A 20360-nucleotide genomic window follows, 5' to 3' on the forward strand; every position below is an offset into this window, starting at 1 on the left:
CCTCTGAGAGGAAAATAATTGTTTGGGAAGAATGCTCATGATTTGTGTTTAGTTCCTAATGTGAAGATCCCTCATAAGTTCAAAGTTTCAGATTTCGAGAAATATAAGGGTAACTCTTGTCCTTTTAGTCATTTGGTGATGTATGCTCGCAATATGTCGACTCAAACTGATAACCATCAACTGTTGATTTATTACTTCCAAGATAGTTTGATTGGTGTTGTTTTGAAGTGGTACATGGGGCTTGATAGCACCCATATCTGTACTTTCAACAATCTAGGTAAAGCTGTTGTTCGTCAGTACAAGTATAATATTGACATGGTGCGAGACCGAGATCAACTTCGTGCTATGTCCCAAAAGGATAAAGAAACTTTCAAAGAGTACGTGCAGAGATGATGCGGGATTGCAGTGCAAGTCAGTCCTCCGTTAGAAGAGAAAAAGATGGCAAAGATTTTTTTCAAGACTTTGAGTATGTTCTACTATGACCGGCTGGTTGCAAGCACTCACAGTGATTTTACCGAGATGTTCAAAACGAGGATGAGACTAGAAGAAGGCGTCTGTGAGGGACGATTGAAAGAAAGTGGTTCATCTGTTAGTTCTAGGAAGTATGGAAAATGTTTACCCAAGAAGAAGGAACATTATGCTAATGCTACTTTGACAGAAAAACGTAGGAGATCTCCGAGAAGCAATCAACGTTATCAACATGTGGCATCAGTTACCCCGATTATTAATCCTACTCCAGTTGTTCAAGTAGCACCGAATTATCAATCACGTTTTCAATAACGTACTCATCAACAGAACCGTGTCTAAAGACCGACGCAATTTGACCCAATTCTGATGTCTTATACGGAATTATTTCCTGCTTTGATACAAAAGAATTTGGTATATACAAGGACTCTGTCAGCTATTCCGAAGAAACTTCTATGATGGTATAAATCTTATCATCCTTGTGCATTCCATCAAGATGGTACTTAAAACAGTGACAAATATTTATGACTACAAAATTAGTTAAAGTTAAGATTTTTTTAACATCGCCAAATAAAAATGAAATTGAAAAATGTCTGCACTTCAATTTTATTCAAATTATTTTTTTAAAAATAAATCACTTATAAATCGTCGTCCAATTCATACATGAAATAATTGGTTAAATTTTTTATATATTCATTGTAAAATACAATAATAAATTAATTATTATTTATACACGGAATACATATTTTACTAAAGAATAATTTATAAGTTCTATTTAAAAAAAAATTGTTGATCAATTAATTAAGAATGAATAACAACAATATTGATTAAGATTGTGTTTCATGTTGATATCTTCTAAATAAAAATTTGAACAAAGTTATAAACAGAAAAAAATGCTGTTTTTTTACTAGTCAACTAGTAAAAAATAAAAATTTATTTATCTAATACTATCTTATCTCAACATGTTTTAAATAAAAGTTGAAATAAATTATAATACAATATTTATAATAAAGTATTTTTCAGGTAGTAGAAATTAGTTAAAATAGAAATATTTTATTAATATTGTATTAATAAAATGGGTTGAAAAAAGACGAAAGAAAAATGAAAAAAAAATAGTGTTTAGAATTGATTTGTTTGAAGTAAAATAAATAGTGTTTAGAATTGATTTGTTTGAAGTAAAATAAATAGTGTTTAGAATAGTGTTATTACAAGGCAGAAAGAAAAACACACACAGTTGTGCTATATTTGATTGAAAGGCATGAATAGTGGTCTAAATATATAAAGTATTTAACTGTGACGACGTAATTATATATCAGCGGGGATAGCTCAGTTGGGAGAGCGTCAGACTGAAGATCTGAAGGTCGCGTGTTCGATCCACGCTCACCGCATTTTTTCATTACTATTTCCGTCTTTTTTCTGCCATCGCATGGTATAACATTCGTTTGGTTTCTTATTAATTAAAACTGATTTCAACAATTCCATTGTCGTCCAGCGGTTAGGATATCTGGCTTTCACCCAGGAGACCCGGGTTCGATTCCCGGCAATGGAAGTGTTTTTTCTCACTTTTATTCCCTTGTCTCTTCAATTAGCATAACCAATAAATCTCTAACTAATTATACATGTAGCATTTGTTTATCAATATACATTATTTCTTATTAACACATTTATATAACTATCCTCTTTAATTAGCTAAATAAATCTCTAAACAATTTTATTTAAATTGTAGCTCTTTATCAATATAAATTAGATTTTCTTTATCAGTAATTTCTTTTTTCATATTTAACAAAATTATAATATACAAACTTTTTTAATCATTATAAATTTATTCTACACAAATTTTATTCCTTTCTATATTAATAATATATATAATATTCAAGAATCTAATAGCATAAACATAATTTAATATTTTTTATTTTGAAAACTAAAATTACTTGTAATTTTATGAAAAATAAAAAATACAATTTCTTTAATGCATGCGAGAAAAAAAATATAATTTCGTTATTTTACAAGGATAAATATTTTTTTAATCATGTCTACCCTTCAAATCAAATTACACGTCGGCCAAAATAAAAAAAAAACAAATGATTACGACCTATTTTTGTGCTAATAGCGTTCAGATGGAAAATATTTTGCACCCACAAGCTCAAGAAAAATTGCACATTAAGAATATAGTGTCAACGAAACATAAATACCACAACTTGAAAATTATTATAAATATATAAGCAATCCATCAAACTATTTTATGAATTTGATCTCTTTGTATTATATATTTATGTTTTTTTATAAATAAATAGCTCATACATTTGGGATATTTGATAGAGTTTTCAGCAAGTGTATTGAATTGATGGAATTAATGATTAAAAAGTGACAACGTCGAGTATCAAACCTAACAATTGTGCAAAGTACTATCGAATCGTATTTTCTAACCTTTAAGAAAATTGTGTTGAAAATGAGATAGACAAATATGAGAGAGAAGATGAGACTGATGAGACTTCTATTGAATTACACTTTAAGACTTAGCTGAGTGTTAGCAGAAATATACCAGTTTCAAGGTTTCACCCTTAACTCTAGGAAAGGGAGTCACTGTTGAGGGCTACCAGACAATCTTCAACTAACTTTTGTTGACCAAGTGAATCCAAAAACAAGAGGAGAATGAATTATGATATTCAAATTTCCAAAAAAAATAGATTTATAAAAACACTTTGGTTTAAATCATTTATGTTAGAAGAGATAAATAGAAAAAGGTGAAGCATCAAAATAATAAAGAATATAAGAGGCAGATAAATAACTAGCACAAAAGATAAATAGTAGAAATATAAGAGATAATGGATAGAAAGATCACACTAGAGATTTATCCTAGTTCGGCTAAATCACTTGGCCTAATCCAATCCACAAGAGTTTCCCCTTTATATTTCCATTAAAATAATTAGAGCTTTTATACTCTCCCGAGGGATCAACGTCTCACCTAAGGGACTTGGAGTCTCATCAGTCAGGCTCAATTATAATCTCACCTGAGGGAATTAGAGTCATATCAAACATGTTCATTCGAACTCTTCGCATGAGTAACTTTGAGTTTTCTCGAGTGGGATCCAACTAAAAGTCTCGCCCAAGGGACACAACTGAAGTCTTGCCTGAGAGACTCAACGTCTTTCCTGAAGGACATGTATCCCCTCACATAGACACCCCCGATACTAATTCGTTTAAAGCACTTCACATTTTATCAAATCCCTTGTGCTTGATGGATTGTATAGTGATATATTTGTAAATGGCCTATTAAGGGAGGGAGGATTGCAACCCCTAAGGGGAACCCATCCACCACCCTCCATTATGAGTTATGTCTCCCTGAGTGCATCATATTCTCCTAGTCGTGGGAAACATGGGAAAATATGTTCTTCATTTAGAGAAAAGTCATGGTTTACAGGTTGACCTACGTCTCCCTAGGAACTAGGGATTTAATAGTCCACCACTGACTAGGTGGCCGTTTATCTTTCCTAAAGAAGCCCTAGGCCTAAATACCTCTATAAATACATCACCCTTAGCGGATGAAAAGAAAACTCGTGATATATACAACATACACCATAAAGCTACAAAGCTTCTCACCTCATGTAAGTTTTCTCTCTCATCAAGTAAACATCGCCAAATATGGCCTCTCGCCGCCGCAGGCAAGACCTAAACCACCATAAAATACTAAGGCCTCTGGTCACCCCTACTAACTTAGGGGTACCACGCATCCTGTAAATTTTTACAAGTACAAGAATCTTTAATAAAAGAACCCTTACTATTGAAGAATTCGTTCATGTATCATTTGATAAAACTAATCCCTTAAAGGTGGATAAAGTTGTTTATACTGATGAAGATGATGCACTAATTGATATCAACAATAATGATAAGCACAATGAACAAGATAATATGAAACATGGAGATGAAGTGGCGCAACAAGAGTAAATACATAATGATCTACCTCAAGAATGGATAACTCATCGGGATCATCCAATAGATAACATCATTAGAGACATAAACAAGGGAGTATTTACTAGACCCAATCTTAAAGATGCTTATTTAAACACATATTTTGTTTCCCAAATAGAACCTTTTAAATTTAAAGATGACTTAGATGATTAACAATGGATTCTAGTTATGCAAGAGGAACTAAATCAATTTGAAAGAAACTGAGTTTGGGATTTAGTCTCTAGGCCAAAAGATAAGCACATTATTGGCACTAGATGGATCTTTAATAACAAACTAGATGAAAATGGAACCATCGTAATAAATAAGGCTAGATCAGTAGCACAAGTATACGATTAATAAGAAAGAATAGGCCTTGACAAAAAAAATCCCTTGTAGCAAGATTATAGGTTATCATATTATTGTTGGCATATGCATGTTCTTTGAATTTTCACCTATACCAGATGGATGTCAAAAGTGAGTTCTTAAATGAATACATTGATAAGTATATGCAATTTAAACTCCAGGCTTTTTGAACACTTCACGAACCCATCTCATGTGTACAAATTAAAGAAATATCTTTATGGGTTGAAGCAAGCAATAAAGGCATGGCATGATGGACTAAGTAATTTCCTTAGAGGTTTTGAAAAAGGAAAGGTGGACACAACACTCTTTATCAAGAAGATTCATGATCATACATTATTGGTTCAAATCTATGTTGATGACATTATCTTTGAATCCACAAATGAATTCTTATGTGAAGAACCCAAAAAGAGAGATTTTCCTTTAGTGGCTTAGTTTACGAACCAAACATCGACTTAATACTAAACACCCTAAGCAAATATTTTAGTGGGTTTAGCTTCGAACCCAAACAAACACTTCTTAAGAAAGAGAAATTCACTCAAGATGAAAAATAACTCTTGCTTAAAGTATAACATTACCATTTCCATAACAAGTTTCCTCACTTAACACATAAGGACTTTCTCAAAGCGCTGTGGCTAAATTTATCTAAGAGAAAGGAGAAAACTATTTTAGAGAGAGATAGTAAGGAAAGGGAGATAACTCACGTTTGAGTATGTCTAGTCTCTTCACACCCCATGAGAGATTTCACTATGTTAGAACTTATATAATCCTAACACCAAGGTCACTCATACACTTATCTAACATACAAGAAAGCACACCACTTTCTTTTACACTTTGAATAAAAAACACGTCACTTTTTATCTCAAAAAAGATCACTTAACACTTTGTGATCCAAAAAAAAAAGTTGTTATAAAGAAGAAAATTTAAATATGTATCAATTCTTGAGAATTGATCTTTCCTTCAATGTATATAATATACAAGAGTAATACTTAAGTGCTCATAAATGAATGAGTGAAACTTTGATGATATTTAAAATTTTAGTGCAGAAAGTTTCACAAAAAGTATGACTCAAGTAACTTAGTTGAGAATTGATAGAGTTTTGAATTTGAAGTGATTGAAGGAATAAATTTTGAAGTTCAGAAACATTAGCTATTTATAGTATGGAAACCACCCTTTTGATCGGTATAGAATCATCAACCATTGTCATGATTCAATGACCAAGTTTGGAAAACGTTAGAATGTTATTTTTCATGAAAAAGTGTCACTGCCTCAGTGGTAACCGATTAACACATTATCATAACCGGTTACAGCTAAAGCTAAATCAGATTTTTTAAAATATTTATGGCTGTAACCGGTTGCAGAGTTTGGTTAACTGGTTACCATATTTTCCAATATATTAAAATTCTTGTGTATATAACCAGTTAACACACACACACACACACACACACACACACACACACACACACACACACATATATATATATATATATATATATATATATATATATATATATATATATATATATATATATATATATGTATGTATGTATATATATATGTATATATGTATATATATATATATATATATATATATATATATATATATATATATATATATATATATATATATATATATATATATATATATATATATATATATATATATAACCAGTTATAACTGATAAAAAATATGAAAATCCGTTTGTAACCAATGTTAACCAAAATGTTAAATTTCAAAAACACTTTATAATGTTTAGAGATGAAATATGCAAATTCTCTGAGCAACTAATGTATTATTCTATGCATTATTGTAATATACACCGTATGGTTGATCAAATCCTAAAAGTCCATTTGTCTCTTGTTGATAACTTGAATTCCAAGACTTGTAGCAAGAGAAACTTGAAAGCTGATGATCTATCTTTTTCCTTCTTGGTAATGCAATTGATCTTGAGGCATTGTCTTCATTAAAATACAAAACAATGTTGGAGAATCTTGTCTTCACAGTCTCCCCCTTTTTGATGATGACATCGAATGCTACTTGAAATGTTGAAGGTTCTTTGATTCTTAATTAACTTCTCCATCTATCTTAGAGATCTCCCCCTTGATTGATCCATAGGGTGATTTAGGAGACTTAACTTTTTCTATAAAATGTTAGAGTACATAGCATAATACATACAACATATATTCTCCCCATTTGTCATTATCAAAAATAAGGGAAAAGACAATATATATATATATATATATATATATATATATATATATATATATATATATATATATATATATATATATATATATATATATATATATATATATATATATATATATATATATATATATATATATATATATATATATATATATATATATATATATATATATATATATATATATATATAGACCGATAAGGAGTCATATATAAAAACATAATAATTCATATTTAAACATAATAAAACTTGTCTTAAGGTTACCTAGCATAAACTTCATAAAAACAAGAGAACACAAACTTAATGAGACATAAGCATGAAAGGATATAACAAGACATAATTAGGACACAAAAAGACATAATACAAGACACATGAGACATATAATCACTATCTTTTTCCATCTCCTCATTATCCTCAAGGTTTTGGTTTTGCTTGATGTTGGCTATTTCAAGGTGAAGGTCACGGAAGCTGGTTCTGAATAAGTTTTCAATGGAGTGCATCTTCTCATATAGCATCTCATTAGAAACACTTCCTTCAGGTAACAAAGTTGCTGCTTAAGAAGCAACCTCTTTGTGCTTAAATATACCATCATTGTCTTTAAAGATTTCCATATTCTTATTTGATGCCCATATGTTTATCTTATGTTCCTTAGAATTCATTTTAAATCTTGACTCTCCATGAAAGTTAATTTGACAAAACTGAATAATCTTAGTAACCAACCTTGCATAAGGAAGGCCACCAGAGAGTTTCTTTTGGTGGAACATGTGGTGCATTATGACATAAGCCCAATTAACTTGTAACTTCTTCTTCACTGCATAGATAATTTGCATTTATGTATCATTTATTTGAGAATGATTTGAGTGTTTAGGCATAAGAATATATGCAATGAAATAATGAAGCATACAGTCACTTACCGACAAATTTATAGAATACAAGATTTGACGGTTTGGAGCCTATCCAACATTTCGAGCTCTTTTAGCATAGATTTCTTACTTAGTCAATCTACTAATGATGTAATAATATCTATTCTTTTTCTAATAAGTGTCGTACCTCAAAAAATGAGAACATGACCTCGCAAAACGCAATTGCACGCTCGCGGGATGGACTGAATAGAGTCAACACCGAACTTTATTTATTCCCAAAGAGGGAAAGAGAAAATATTGATAAAACTCCTAAAAGAAAGGATAAGATATGGTTATCGCAACCAATATCGGGGTTCGAGAGTCAGTTACGCAAGGGAAAGATATTGGCACCCCTCACGTTCGTTGTACTAAACGGGAACCGTTTAGTTAGTATCAAATTGAATGTTAGCTTATGTTAGTTCATAATATTATATTTATTTGGATAGAAAAAGAAAGAGAATAAAAATGTTTTTGAATTTTTATTAGCGAAAGAGGACCTAAAAGGTTTTTATTTTTAGTAGACATGACAAGATTTCAGAATCATGCTCCTATGTATCTCCATGTGCAATAGATGATTCAAGATTTACGTAATTCTAGGTAGAGAATATTTTGTTTGTTGATCGATTTTGGCGAAAACTATCTTGTATTAATCAACGAAAAACATTATTTTACCCAAAACAAGTGAGGAGCGGGCGTTTGCATCACATTGAATGAATTTCTAGGTATCAACATTCACGGAAAAATATCACTGATCAATGTATTTTGATGCATATTCTTCTATAATTATACTTAGGCATTTCTATAATTTATTCTATTATTTTTACTATTTTAGTGTGTTTTTATATTTAAGTTTATTTTTGGCTTTATTTTATTTTCGTACTTTATTTTCAGCATAAATAGTTATTTGATACCTTGTCAGTATTCAGATCATAACTTGGGCTATAGGAGTCGGATTGACACGTTCTAATATGCATTGGAAATCTAAGAGAAAGAACTACAAGTTTCATGTTAAAGTCAAAAGCATATTCAGAATGAAGAAGGGTAGAATAATTCGTTGAAGTTTCAAACTTAATTAAAATAGCTAGTTTGAGCCAGTTTTTGTAATTTTTGGGCCGAATCCTATAAGAGTCTGGATTTGCCTTTTATTATATTAGGTCTTTCACTACTATAGTAATCCTAGCTCTGAATTTTGATGAGACAATATTGCTTAGAAGATTTCATGGAGAGCTAATTCCCAAAGAGTTGATCTGTTGTATTCGAATTCCACTTTGAGGTTTTTATTAATTTCAATTTAATTTCAATTTCTTTTCAATTCTTCCTATAAACTCGTTTGCTTTATTCGATTACTTTCGTTTGCTTAATTTGATTGTTTCTTATAGGATAGAGTTGATTAAATTTGATTGTTTGTATGATCCTTAACTATAATCACGTTAGCGTAGCTTTTTCGTTATCGTGTTTGATTAAGTTGCGTTTGCTTAATTCGCATCTGCTTAAATCCGTTTGCTTAATTTGGAAATTAGGAACATACATCATATAATACCAATTTGCGCTTGTCAGTGCGTATTGTAATTGAATGAGATTGAATCTGCTAGGGAATTGAAATTATAAGAATCGATGATAAGTCGGAAATCGATACAATAGATTAGCTTATTTATCAATTTTGCTTTTACCTTTAATTATCTTCGATTTAAGTTTTGAACCTTTAAAACCCCTTTTTTCCATTTGTTTGGTTATAACATTCAACAGTCCTTGTGATACGATACTCGAGGTGTCACTTCCCGTTTACTATATTTTATTACTCGTTTTTGACCCGTGTGCGACAGCGGATCAAATTGGCGCCGTTGCCGGGGACTCTTGTAGATCTTAACCATTATTATAGGTTTATGTGTTATGTTTTAGCATTTTTTTGCCCTAACTTTTTTACGTACGGGTCTTTTTTGCGGTTTAGGAAAAAAAATCTGTTTTTAAGAAAATTGTCTCAGATTATTCCGATTATTTTTCAATTTATTAGGAAAAAATCAAGGATCGAAATCCTATATTTAGGGACTAAATAATGGATGCCACCCTAAAAAATCGAAATTCCCTCTTTTTCTATTTTTTATGATTTATTTTCTGTTTTGGTAGTTTCCGAAAATTCCGCAAAAATTCTTAAAATTCTTAATTGACGTTATTAGATTAATTTTAGTGTTTTTGTATTTTTTGTATTTTATTTTAATCGTTTATTCGTATTTCATTTATTTTTACTTAATAGGGACATTGTCGGTATTTTCCTATTTGTTTCTCCATTGCTGAATTAGTTGTGTTTTCTCATTGTTTGTTAATTTTTTTTCTTTTCTATTGAGTTTAACATGGCTGACGAAAGGACCCTCAGAGAACTTGTTGCCCCTGATGTTAATTATAATGTTTTATGTATTGAGTATCCTGTTACTGTCAAATCTTTGATTGGGAACATGTCACTTAACTCCCAACAATTTACAACAAGGGATAATTTTGTGATCAAAGCAAAAGGTGTGAATGAGATTCAGGTTTCTTCTTCCAACAAAGCTCTAGAAACCAGAATTGATAAACTTACCTCTTTAGTGATACAATTGATGTTACCCATTCCACCACCACCACCATATAACCCTCCACAAGTAACCACCTCTTTATATTCTGAACCTTCACTAGAGGAACTTATCAAGCAAATGGTTATAAACAGTCTCCAATTTCAGCAGCGAACAGGTTATAGTATTCAGACTTTGCAAACACAAATTGAACAACTTGCCACTTCAATGAATGCCATGCAGCAAGCTCAAGGATCGAACCAACTACCTACCTAAACAGTAGTGAATCCAAAAGTCTCCAATGTGAGTGCAATTTCCTTGAGATCTGAAAAAGTTGCAAAACCAGCCCCAGAAAAAAATAAAAAAATTGTTAGTGTAACACCTGAAAATAAACCTGAACCTTCTATTGTTGTTGAGGTTGAAAAAATATGTATCACCAATCCCTTTCCCACAAGGAGTACTGAAAAATAAGAAGATTGACGAGGAAGAGCATTATGTTTTTCAAATAGAGTTGCTTTCTGAAGTTGTTGATGAAGCTTGTTCGGATTTGTTTTCAGCTGATTTTCCAACTTTATCTAGTTTTGATGATATTTACTCATGTGATGATTGTACTAACACTAACCTTTGTGCTATTTGTGCTGAGATTGACACTGCCTTGCAGGGTGATAGTGTAAACGAAGTTGTTTATGTAGTTGACGCTTTTGACATCCCAGCTGCCCCAAATATATCATCCATTAAACAACCATATTCTGTAGAGCCTAATCCACTTCCCAAGGATTCATATTATTCATCAAAGGTTCAACTTAAGCAAAAATATAAGAAGGGAATTGGATGGACCTGGGATGACACTCGTGATCTTAGCCCATCCATATATATATGCATAGGATCTTACTTAAAGATGAAATAAAAGTAGTGAGGCAACCCCGTAATCCTTTGATTCTTCATGTTGTGAAAAAAGAGATCACTTTCACGTGCCCATTCAACACTTTTACTTATCGTAGATTCTTTTTTGATCCTGGGATACAAGGAAAATGCACTAATCAAAATTTCAAGGTCAATGGACACTAGCCAAAACTACTCCATAAGAACCCGACTTTGTAAGAAGAGATTGTAGAAGAGCTCTCTTTAGGAAAGGCTGCTTACGCAATCATTTATCCGCCTTGACTCCTCGGGTGTGTTCTTTCCTTTTTCTCACTCTTATTTTATATTTATGCTCTTTCATTGAGGACAATGTATGTTTTAAGTGTGAGGGAGGGAACCATTTATTTATTTTGTTTTTTTTCTTCAGTTTTTCTCTGTTTTGGTTTTTGGTTTGCTTTCTTAAATTTTTTTTTGCATGTTTTCTCCTTTGGTTTTTGAGTTACAATTATGAGTATTTTTCTTAGTTCTCTTGACTAAAGTTTTGTGATGTGATGTGAAAAATTTGCTGTGCATTTTTAGTATGATAAGAATGACTAAACTCTAAATTGTACATCATTTGTGGTAGATTAATTAACCTTGTGAAATTTTGAGCCTTATATGGATAACATACAAAAATCCATCTTTTTCTTTCTTGTGTGATTTACTCATGTCAGTTAGTCTCTAGAACTTGAATTGACTCTTATTGATGTTGTTGTTTACTTGTGCACACTGATATGATAAAGGCAATTTCGTTTTTTGTTTTTTAGCCAGTTAGCCAAAAAGCCAACTCTGAAATAATATTATCCCTTGTTTGAAACCCCCTTGAGCCTATTATCCTTTTTTTGTTTAAAACTCATTACAAATCGAGAAGTGAAAAACAATGTTATATCACCCTATTCAAAGGGTTGAAAGAGTCTTGTTTGGAGTTGTATGGAGTTGAATAATTATGTTTTCAGTATTTTAGAAGTTGGTAGAAAAAGAAAAGAAAAATAGAAAAAGAAAATAGAAAAGAAAAAAATGAATGAAAAAAAATAGAAGGATGTATACATGTCAATACATACTCCTTATGAAAAAGAAAAATCACTTATCTTAACTCAAAGTTATGGATGAAGCATTGCTTTGCATTATCTAAAGACAAGATGTCTTTTGTTTATGAAAAGTTTTTAAGATCGCATGGTGGCGAGAAAAAAAGAGTTTGATTGGTTGGATATTTTTTATAGGTGAATTACAAATGTTTCATGAGAACGAGATCTAAGCCCTGGGATCAATCATTCGGGGTTCCACCAGAATGCTAGATTCCAACGGTCCTTTTTTCATTCAAGATTTATTTAGAAAATTATTTCATGGACAAAGAATGCTTGATAAGAATCAATTGTTCAAAGATTCACGTCAGAATGCTTGTTCCCAACAAACCTTATTTGTCCAAGTTGATTTAAGTGTTTTCAGAATGAAAGAAAAGAATGAATAATTAACTCAAAACACGTGGCTCAAGACTGATCATTCGAGGTTTCCCACCGGAATGATAGATTCCAACAATCCTTTTCTTTCGTGTTTGTTTAGGAATAAGAAATTAATATTGCATTGATTTAAGAAAAGTCACTCGATGTTGATTGAGGTTTGATTTGGGTAAGCTTGAAAATGATTTGAAAATGATTTAAGTTTGTGAGATTTTGAAGAGTAACTTGATATTGATCAAGAGCTTATTGTAAGAAGACCTAAGAGTAAGCCATGGTATTGGAATCAAACCGAAATCAAAAGCGACTAAATTTAGCTCTAAGCTAACTTAAAGCTGACTCATGTCTGAGTCACTCCATAAGTCGAGCAACTGAATATATGCGTCCAAGAGATTTTTGAAAGCTAAATTAAATTTAAGCTCTGAAACCACAATGCAATGATAAAACAAGCAACAATCAAGCACATTGTTATTATTACATCAGTATCATAATTTTTTTACAGCAACAAAAAGTAATCAACAAATAGAAAGCTAAACACAATACGCATGCGTTATTCATAATGAATCTGCATTGCTACATAATTGAAATAAAATAAAATAAGAAAACAATCTCTTTCTCTCTCTCTCTCTCTCTCTCTCTCTCTCTCCAGAATGCTAGATTCCAACAGTCCTCTTCTTTCGTGTTTGTTTAGGAATAAGAAATTAATATTGCATTGATTTAAGAAAAGTCACTCGATGTTGGTCGAGGTTTGATTTGTGTAAGCTTGAAAATGATTTGAAAATGATTTAAGTTTGTGAGATTTTGAAGACTAACTTGATATTGATCAAGAGCTTATTGTAAGAAGACCTAAGAGTAAGTCATGGTATTGGAATCAAACCGAAATCAAAAGCGACTAAATTTATCTCTAAGCTAACTTAAAGTTGACTCATGTCTGAGTCACTCCATAAGTCAAACAACTGAGTCTATGCGTCTAAGAGATTTTCGAAAGCTAAATTAAATTTAAGCTCTGAAATTACAACGCAATGATAAAACAAGCAACAATCAAACACATTATTATTATTACATTAGTATCATAATCTTTTTACAGCAACAAAAAGTAATCAACAATAGAAAGCTAAACACAATACGCACGTGTTATCCACAATGAATCTGCATTGCTACATAATTGAAATAAAATAAGATAAGAAAACAATCTCTCTCTCTCTCTCTCTCTCTCTCTCTATATATATATATATATATATATATATATATATATTGTGATAATGACTTATATTTTCATTTCTGTTTGTATTTATATATCTAAAACATATTATAACTTAAACAAACCAATATGCACATATAGTATGGTGATAATGAATATGTTAGCAAATAATGTCGGAAATGAGGGAGAAGAGTAGATCTAAGGAGTTAGTGTTGGTTATTATTAAGCTGTAGAGAGATATAAGATGTGTCTTTTTATATGGTATGGTTTAGGAAAGAAGAAAATGAAGTAGTGTAAAGGTATGAAGAAGGTAAGGGTGAGCTTGTGATTTTTTTAAAAAAAGTTTCGTGTATAGTGAATGCTAAAGGAAGAAGAAGATCAAACTTCTTCAAAGTTTCAACTTTTTTGATTATTTCTTTACTGAAGGAGATGGTTCTCTTTTTCTATGGATTGGTGCGGCTGATCGATCTCCCATGCATCTTATCATATATATAGTAGAACAACATGATTTTGTCTTCTCCAAAAATTCCACAAATGTCCTCTCTTTGTTATTTAGTGATAGAAGAGAATACTAACTTAAATCAAATAAAAAAATCAATAGCTAAAAATAAATAAAATAAATATAATAAAATTAAAGTAAAACCACTATTAGTCCTATTTAATTAATTCGAACATTTTGAAAAACACAGAAAAATAAAAGAGCTCAAAATGTAAAAAAGTCGAGCGCAAAAATGCCCAAAAAATTAAACTGAATGCACCAAAATGATCAAAGTGAAATAAACCTCTAAAAAACATACAAGTTTTGAAATAAAAAGTGATTGGTTAAAAGGCCCAGACTGTTCAAATTTTGACTGAAAAAAGTAGATGAAAAAATAAAGCGATCACGCTAGGTTAAACTATGCGTATCGTAGATTTATAAAATTGACGTTTGCAGGCTTGATTTAATTTTTTTTAACCGGTGCTTCACTTTTGGATATACGCTAGTGTCGCATTACGCGAAAAACCGGCGGGAAACAAGAACAACAGAGCCGCCACCGCGCGTTATTTATCCCAAAAGAGGGAAAGGAACCGCTCGGAGTAAACCTGGAAAAAGCATGGTCTCGCGACCAAAGAGAATGGGATCGGGAGTCGGTTATGCGAAGGGAAGGTATTAGCACCCCTACGCATCCGTCGTACTCGACGGGATCCACGCACAATAGGAAGGAAAATGGTTGCTAAAAACACTGCTCAAATAAACATCTATACAGTCTGAAAGAGACACGAGAAAACAGACAAGACTGACTCGGCAGGATATCGTATCCTGGGCCTACTTAGTCTATCAAGCATAGACATAAGAGTCAAAGTAGTTCGAACTGGGGGAAAACATGCTCGCTAGGATGTCGCATCCTATGCATACGTATCTTCTTGGACGAAGAAGAATCAGAGTATTCGTAGCTCGGCTAACACGCACACAAACAAACACAGGCAAAGGCAAACATGGAGCCTGAATGCCAATCACTGGACTTACATCAGCATCCGAACCAAAAACACCCACACTGGAACCCGAACGCCACTCGATGGACTTACATCAGCTTCCAAGCACACAACAAGACAAAACAAAGACACAGGCGCCCGGAGAGATCTGCTCATCTCCTGCCTACGTACCTCATCTGGTATGAGGATCAGGGCGACGTAGTTCCCCTACGAAGGGACACAGGACTAGCCTAACCAGATAACAGAGGGAGACACAACTAGGGAGACTACGACTCGAGCCTAGATGTTATCATGCAAAATCATCCCTAAGTTAAGGTTTCTAGCTAACTTGCACAGGAAGCAAGCCTATCCTAAAGCACAAACAATAGCAAATGATCACAAACAGCAGACAGTATATGCACACAAGTGAGGCTCAAACAAGGGTGGGGCTGCAAGAGCAAGCCAACTGTACAGGGTAAGTTTTGCTCTTAACCTTGACATTGAGAGCCAAGGTGAAGCAGATGAAAGGTGAGTGAAGATAAGACTTCACAGCTCTTATCCCTGGCCAGGGAGAGCTATAGACAATGAAGTGTGGGTCCAGGAAGTGGGAACCCTTCTACACTTTAAGACACTGACACAACTGTACAACTGTACAAGATCTTGGGTTTGTATCCCAATGCATCAACACATTGGTGTGAGCAGAGGGATGACTCAACAGAAGAGCGGGAGATAGATTGCATATCTCTCTTATCCACCAATTGCCTCATAGAGGTCTTTACCTGCTTGGGGACAAAAATAAACAAGCACAAACATTGCCTCTTAAGGAGGACTTCAGACAGGTGCCTGGCTAGGTGACAAGCCAGGTCTTCCAGACTACATGGAGACAAGAATGTTATACCTCAGTGCAAATTTCTTATCAAGCAAAGCAAAGCAAACTTAGCAACTAATGTACCTGAAATCAATCAAATACAATCAGTATACCAATCACAGAATTAAACAGCAAATGGTTCACAATTAGTTATATACAGACAAACACAAGCCAATGCACAAAGGTGCAAGCCATTAAGGCTCAAACTCAAGTATCAATCCCTGCAAAACAAAGTCAAAATTAGCTATACACAAGTCACAAATCAAGTCCAATGGGAGCACACCATCAAGCAAAGGCCATTTGTGCTATTAACCTGAAACACAACTCAAAAGTGAGATCACAAACCACTAGTCCAAGACTAGGGCCAAAAGGAGATGAAAAATCCAAAACAGCAAGTGAAAAATGATCAAAACCAAGATAAATCAATCAAGAAGAGAATCCAATTGGTCTCACATCAAAACTATGCACCAAATCCATGTCATGCACAATTTAAGTCAAACTAGGCAAGTGTGAACCACATATGAGCAAACAGAATGATCACACTTAAACAAATATCAAAACAGCTCAATAAATTCCACAAAAATTCCAGTCTAAACAGAACACATTCAATGAGCTTCATGTCAAATTTCATGCTATTTTGAAAATAGGAAGTAGGGAAATTAAATTCAACAAGTCAGGACATGCAAAAATCAATCCAAACTAGGCCACAAAGCATGTGTCAACTTCAAGCAAATGTAAAACAGTGAAAACAAATGAGAAATGAATGGGACCAAAGCCAAAGTGAACTTAAACATGTTAGGAATCACTCCACCAAATTTCATCTTCATATGATAAGGTATGAGAATTTCACAAAGCATGGAAGTTAATCACTCAAGAAAAACCCTAAAATGACTAAACAGCAAACAAAAATCCCAATCAAATAGGAAATGACTCAAAAAATCCTACAAAAAATCATGGAAAAACTAGGCATACAGATGATATCACATGCAAAAATTGAGAGCAAATGGAAAAGCATAGGCATGGAAACAAAATTCATGAAGTTGACATAACATAGTGTGACACACATTGTCACACTCAACTTGAGCACATCATATCTCTCTAACCAGGAACTCAAAATTAACAAACTATACATCAAAATCACCAGGAAAGAGTCAAGAACATGCATGTAAAATTTCACACATTTTGGATAAGGCATCAAGATTTCATGAAGGAAATGGTAAAACATACACATGAAGCATACATGACCAAAGGCATTAGGCAAAGTCAAAAAATTCACCAGGCACAACTTTGACTATCATACCTAAAAAAAACTAGAGAAAATTTGGAGATCAACACAAAAATCCCCATCCAATTTGGATAAAAAATGAATTAATTGTGATTTTTTGAAGTTTATTGATGAAATGAAATATTTATTCAAACATTTAAATGAAATAATGGCGCTCAGTGGTATTTTGGTAAATACGCCTGGCCAGGGATGAAACGCAGAGTTTCATTAATGTAGTGGCACGCTATGATTCGCTGGGATCCGCGGGAAACAGCAATTTCAAATGGAAACGAAGCAAATAAGATCAAACAGCATATGGAAACGCGTTCATCCTCATGTTCATCCAGAAAATTTCCAGAAAATGCATATGAACACTTTTCAACCAAAATCAACAAATCATGCCTCATTAGAACCGTCTAAGCACGCACAAGCATAATATCATCATGAAATTTCCTAATTCCTAACGTATTGGACGGATCGAGCGAGAAAAGTTTGCACATCTAAACTTAAATCTCAGATTTCTCTCTCAAATCTTAATGGATTTCACTTCTACAACTTGCAATGGACTCTATGATCTACACTCTACAAGAACCACATCATGATTTTGAGAATAGTGAGAATTGAATTCCAACCTTTGGTGATGGCAGCTATGGAGTTCGTGACTTTTAGGTCTCCAATGGTGAAAACAGCAGCTGGACAATGCCTAGGGAGATGAGTGGAACACATGTTGTAGCTCAGCAATGCTCCAGGTTGAAGAATTCTCCAACTGTCATGGAAGTGAAGTTGCTTCGACAGCTGCAGTTTCTTGATGCCTTGGCCACGAGTTGATGAAACAGATGTGAGATTTCACCTGCAAATGAAGATGCAAGCACGAACAATGCCAAACAATGATGAATTCAATGGAAAAATGTGAAAAAAGTTGAAGAAAGTTTGAAGAAAAATGAGAGAAATCTTGTGATTTTTCTTTTGGATCTGAGAAAGTGATCTGTGATTAAGCATTCTGTTATGATTAGAACCTTTATACCTCCTGCTAATCCAAAATTTAATCTCAATTAAGCAAATTGGAGTGATTAGTGTAATGTGCCTTTTTCATGATTTTGGCCAAAATGCCCTTTCCCTTGTGCAGCCAATGTATCAGTCTAAAAACAGTTCAAGCAAGTTCTATTTGGTATTTAGAATGTGTTGCAATTGGTCCCAAGTGCATATGGCTTGTATTTTTGAAAATCACTATTTCACACCAAAAATTCAAATGAGTTCACTTAAAAAATGCCATTTTGCTATGATGATTTTTGGAAAAATGTAATGATGCACCATGCAAGTTCATGTTAAATGTGGTTTTCTCAAAGAAAAATCAACCAATTTGGCCATTCCATGTGAAAGTTATGGCACTTTGAATTTAGGCATTTTCTGAAAATGATTGGACCATATCTTGCCAACCACACATGGGAAACCCAAGTTCTTGGACTTTTTGGAATGGTGAGATCAAGATCTTCAACTTTCATGTTGGACAAAATTCCATTTGAAGCTTGTATGATGAAGTAATTTTGAGGAGCAAAACTTTCCATTTTGGGCAGTTGAAATTACAGGTCACCTGCCAATTTTGGAAACTTCTTGTCTGACCTCCAATTCTTCAACCTTGGTCTTTGATATTTCAAATGAGACTTATATGGACATGAATGAAGCCTTTCAAACCAACTCACACCTTCCAATCCATAAAATCAGGCACAGTTGACCACAGTTGACTTTCTAGGTTTTCTGAAGAAATTCAGCTTGACTGATGACTTCTGAGCATCTAATCTTTGGCCAAATCACTTCACAATGATCACATAATCATATGAACTTGATAAACCAACCCTGGGACCTTGTCTTCTTGAGAAATGCACATGCTTGCTTGATTGACTGATTCTCCTGACCAGTTGACCTAATCTGTCTGAATGACTTGCACTTGGGCAAAAGGCAATGCAATGTTATGCAATGGACTATGTTATGTTAATGAACTAATGATGAAAATGTATGCACAAAGGTAGGGTGCAAATTTGAGGTGCTACAGCTAGGAAATTTTAACCTACGTAGATTAATAAAATTAACGTTTGTTGAAAATTTTAAAATTAAAACGATCACGCTAGGTTAAACTATGCGATTTAGAAATTAACTGTTCTATCTACTGATATTAAGGATGGTATCCTTTGTACTCTGGTTCAGTTCTACGATCCCATCTACCGGTGCTTCACTTTCCCTGACTATCAAATCTTGCCTACCATGGATGAGTATGCTTATCTTTTGGGTATACTAGTTTCTGATAGGGTTCCTCTTTATGGTTTGGAAGGAATTCTGGAGTCTCAGGTTATTGTTGGAGCTATTCATCTGAAGAAATCTGACGTAAATGCTAATCTCACTGTCAAAGGAGGTATCAGAGGGTTGACTTTAAAATTTATGATTGACAGAGCTTTTTCCTTTGCTAATGCTGGTAGCATGGTGATCTTTGAAACTATTCTTTCCTTATTTATCCATGGTTTGGTCTTGTTTCCCAACGTTGACAATTTTGTTGATGTTAATGCTATTAGGATCTTTTTGGTTAGGAATCTTGTTCCAATTGTGCTTGGTGACACCTATGTCGGTGTAAGCCCTAGAGGTCAATACTTTTGGTATTTGTATCGAATTATTTATTAATAATAAAAGGCCTTTTTTCTTTGTTATGTTTGTTTAATAAAGTCCCTAGAATAACTAGTCCGTTTAATGTATCAAGTGTGACTTGATCATGAGATCCCATTAAACATAAGGACATTATTCTTAAAG

General features: G+C 33.1%; 2 non-coding genes across 2 annotated transcripts; both read left to right on the forward strand.

Moving 5' to 3' along the window:
* Positions 1–1780: 1780 nt before the first annotated feature.
* TRNAF-GAA (transfer RNA phenylalanine (anticodon GAA)) lies at positions 1781–1853 on the forward strand. Its single transcript has one exon. It is a non-coding gene; the product is annotated as a tRNA-Phe (tRNA).
* An 89-nt stretch (positions 1854–1942) lies between these two features.
* Positions 1943–2014, forward strand: TRNAE-UUC (transfer RNA glutamic acid (anticodon UUC)). Its single transcript has one exon. It is a non-coding gene; the product is annotated as a tRNA-Glu (tRNA).
* The last annotated feature ends 18346 nt before the right edge of the window (positions 2015–20360 follow it).

The sequence above is a fragment of the Lathyrus oleraceus genome, chromosome 7, assembly GCF_024323335.1.
Source record: "Lathyrus oleraceus cultivar Zhongwan6 chromosome 7, CAAS_Psat_ZW6_1.0, whole genome shotgun sequence".
Classification (NCBI taxonomy): Eukaryota; Viridiplantae; Streptophyta; class Magnoliopsida; order Fabales; family Fabaceae; genus Lathyrus; species Lathyrus oleraceus.